Genomic DNA, 3,851 nt, shown 5'->3' with positions numbered 1-3,851 from the left:
ACCACGTCATGGCTGAGCTAAGCTGGGTTGATTATACAAAAGTTGCTTTTAAGATTTATATTAATTAACCTCTTTCGCTGACTGCGAGCTTTTAGCTGCTTTTGAATTAGAACAAAGATTGTCTGCCTTTCACTTTCGATGCTCTTCTCATGTTCTATTATTTTGTGTGATCATGGTTAAGTTACGTTAATATTTTATATTATTTTTTTATAAATATAATAAGACAAAAATGAATAGTAATATAAAATATTGACGTGATTTAGCCGTGTTCACACAAACAGAAGGACACCAGAAATGGAGGGCAGACAATCCTTGTCCTTTGAATTATCCTCTCCCATTGAAGAAAAGTTAAAACAACTAAACAAAGTCATATAACTATTTCAAGAATCTTTGGTCTAGAGCAAAATTTTGGTTGTTTAAGCTCAAGAAAATATATTTAATTTTTCAAATTATAATCATTCATTGATGGTGATGGATGATGATGATAGGGGCCTTCCTAAGTAACTCATATATTCCGACAAATTCTTAGCCCGTCTAAAAGATTTCTTAGGCCCTTCCATTTTGTTTTGCTCTTTTCTTTTAGCCCAAGCCTTTTGTTATATATATTACCTTCTCTTTCACAAGGCGGGTTGCATGGATGCAAATTCCATCGAATGATGGATCGACGAAATCAAACCTACAAAACAAGTAACATTGTTGGCTTAATTGACGAACACTCAAGAAAAGAGGAATGTCATTTACCAATGAGCCTTTGATGCCTGAGTCAGAAATAATTTGAGAGAAGCTAGAACAGAGAAAATTTTAAGTAGTAAGTGTCGATTACCGATCTACTTGTTCGACTTGGCTATTTATAGAAGGAACTCATCCCAGGTAGTTAGGAGGTGAGGTTGCAGGGCATGCTAGACAAACTGCTACGTGCAAACCACACTCCGCAAGGAATAGAGTAAGTCTTTGGTGGTTGGTGTTGAAATATCTCACATTGGGCAAAGACAGAAAAAAAAAGAGTTTAAATATTTCAATCCCACTGCAACTAATAACAAGGTCTTTTGTGATAAGACCTCATACATGTCAGACTGTGCAAGTGATGATTAACACGTGGGGACAATATATATCGATATTGTTAGTAGTCGCCTTTGGCCTGTCACTCTAATAATTTGACATGATATCAAAGCCAAGGAGTGGGCTCGTATTGCCACATGATGGTGTGGTCTCCTTAGCCCCCTGCGATGATGGTTGGTCCCTTGGCCCCGTCTGTTAAGTGACTCCCATTGGCTTCATGTTGTTGCCAATGTGTGGATCTCCCACGTGTAACCTACTAATTGGGTCCCACGTGAGGGGGCGTGTTCAAATATCCCACATTGGGCAAAGACATAAGAAAAAAAAAGTTTATATATCCTAACCTCGCTCCAACTGATACCGAGACTTTTTTGATAAAACCTCACACATTTGTACTGTGCATAGAGTGATTAACAAGTTGAGGACAATATTGGTGTTGTTGGAAGTAGACCTTTAACACATCTCTTTGATAATTTGACATGGTATCAGAGTGAGAGAGCGGACCTGTTCTACCATGTAATAGGTGGGCTAGCTTGCTATGATGGTGGGTCCATTGGCCTCCCGTGCTGGGTAAGTCTCATTGGCTCCACATGGTTGTCGATATGTGGATCTCTTACGATGTGACCCACTAATTAGGTCACACATGAGGGGACTTGTGGGAATATCCCACATCGAGTAAAGAAAAAGAAAAGAAAAGTTAAAATATCATGATCTCACTCCCACTAGTACCAAAGCCTTTTGTGATAAAACCTACACCTATCGGATTTTGCATGTGGTAATTAACAAGTATCTTTGTTGTTGGAAGTGGGTCAAATGCCCACCCGTTCCTCGGATAATTTGACATGGTTGTCACGCCTGAACCCAGAGTTGGTGAAAAAAATCGATCATGTGCATGGTGCATGGGTAAAAGTAAAAATAAGAGTATTAAAAACTTCTGTTATAAAAACAACTCCAAAATGTTTACAAGGTGTACAAAAATAAAACTCTTAAATTCCTCGTCAAACACAACCTCATCTTGTCTATCACCTGTCTTGTCAAATAATTCACCTGTAAAATAAAAGGTGAGGGGAAAGCAGGGCCATTCTTGAGTTTTTGGGTGCTCAGTGCGAAAGCTCAAAATGTGCCCTTTTTTTTAATATGAAAACATATGTTTAAAGAAAAAATTTAACCAGGGCTGGAACCCAGTCTAAGCTGGGGGAAAATGTGAGAAAATTACGAGAAATGTTGTAGTCTTTGTTGTAAGTGAAGCTACTAGATTTGTTGAAATTTTTTACATTGTTTTGGTGCTTTCGATTTTGTTTAAGTTTATTTGTTTTCTCATGAACCAAACAGAATGTTGAATTGTATAGGATAATAAAAATTTCCACTTTACTTGATTTAGTGCTTTTTTTTGCTTGTAATATGTTCAGTTTTCTCAGGAAAATTGGTTTTTCTTAGATATTATGATGAATACCAAGAGGAAGCAGCCAGAGGAGGCCGGTGTCAATTCACATGAGAAAATGGGTTTCCTTTTGCAAGCATTGTATGATGCAGAAGGCTGTTCGGATTCCCTTTTTCCGAAGCCAAGGAATGTTAGTCAATATATGGTTTTTCATTTCATTGAACCTATCGTATGAACAGAATATGATAGCATATGATCCATCAAATTAAAAAGAAATTTAGGGGTTTTTTTTCTCCATTCCCAAAATCATAGTTCTCAACCCTAATTAAGTTATAATAGCAAACATGTAACATCAATTGATAAATTTACCCTTATAATATGTACAGCACACCCAAATTTCCAAAAACCCTAGAACGACAATACAATTAAAAATGGGAACAGAAAATTAGGGAAATAAATTCGAAAAGTCGATTGAGGGTTTGCAAAGTGAAGCATACCTGATTCCCGAAGGTAACGAAAGACTAGGAAATTCAATTCGATGGAGGTGATGGAGGTCATCATCGCAGAAATCGCCGGTTTTAATGGATGTGATAAGAGGTCTGCAAATCGTGCGGCCCAGTTTCAATGAGAGAGAGAGAGAGAGAAAGAAAGAAAGAAGAGAGAAAGAGAGAGATTGCAATGGCAAACAGAGAAATTATACAATGATACTGCAGCCATAGGGGAAGAAGGAAAGTTGCGTTTGAGGATCATCCTTTTTCTCTAATTAATTCTCTAAATTAATTACATAAAGAAATCATTGAAGTTAGGGTTTGAGGATGAAGGAAAGCTGGGTTCGGGGAAGAATGAAGGTTGGGTTTTGGGAAGAAGGAATGGCTTGGGGTTTTGGCCCGTTTGGGGAAGAAGGTAGGCTGGGTTTTTGGTGCCCCTTTCAATTTTGGGCCCTGGACAGTTGCCCTGGTAGCACTGGGCCTGGGGGAGAGCGACAACCATCATTGCCCAATGAGTATAATATGTAATATGCCAATCAAGCATGTTGTTTTACTCACACTATAACATAGTATAATCATATCAAAGTCTTTATGATGTATCATGCCATATCACATTGTCCCTTCACGTGTTGGTTATCCTCCATATTATGTAGCTCACCACATGACTCCTAAATTGGCCATTCTGCCCTTATGCCCCCGTGTGCCTTACATTTATCCCTGGAATGCCCCAACATTGAAGTTCTCATACTCTATGGACAATCTGAACAATTCCATATAGAATGTATATATATACTCATCAAAACATTACTCGAAATCAAACATGCTTGACTTGAAATAGAGAGATATTTGAAAACATATAAAATCCCACCATACAGCTCATGGTTTTGTTTATCAGAAAATAAGAATAATTTGCAACACATTACATA

At 37.7% G+C, this 3,851-nt stretch overlaps 1 long non-coding RNA gene across 1 annotated transcript; it reads right to left on the bottom strand.

Moving 5' to 3' along the window:
- Positions 1 to 406: 406 nt before the first annotated feature.
- LOC126611356 (uncharacterized) lies at positions 407 to 3,314 on the bottom strand. Its single transcript, XR_007618817.1, has 2 exons — positions 2,935 to 3,314; positions 407 to 676 (listed from the first exon to the last, which is right to left on the bottom strand). It is a non-coding gene; the product is annotated as an uncharacterized LOC126611356 (long non-coding RNA).
- Between the last annotated feature and the right edge of the window lie 537 nt (positions 3,315 to 3,851).

The sequence above is a fragment of the Malus sylvestris genome, chromosome 17 (assembly GCF_916048215.2).
Source record: "Malus sylvestris chromosome 17, drMalSylv7.2, whole genome shotgun sequence".
Taxonomy (NCBI): domain Eukaryota; kingdom Viridiplantae; phylum Streptophyta; class Magnoliopsida; order Rosales; family Rosaceae; genus Malus; species Malus sylvestris.
This window is presented reverse-complemented; position numbering and strand designations above follow the sequence as displayed.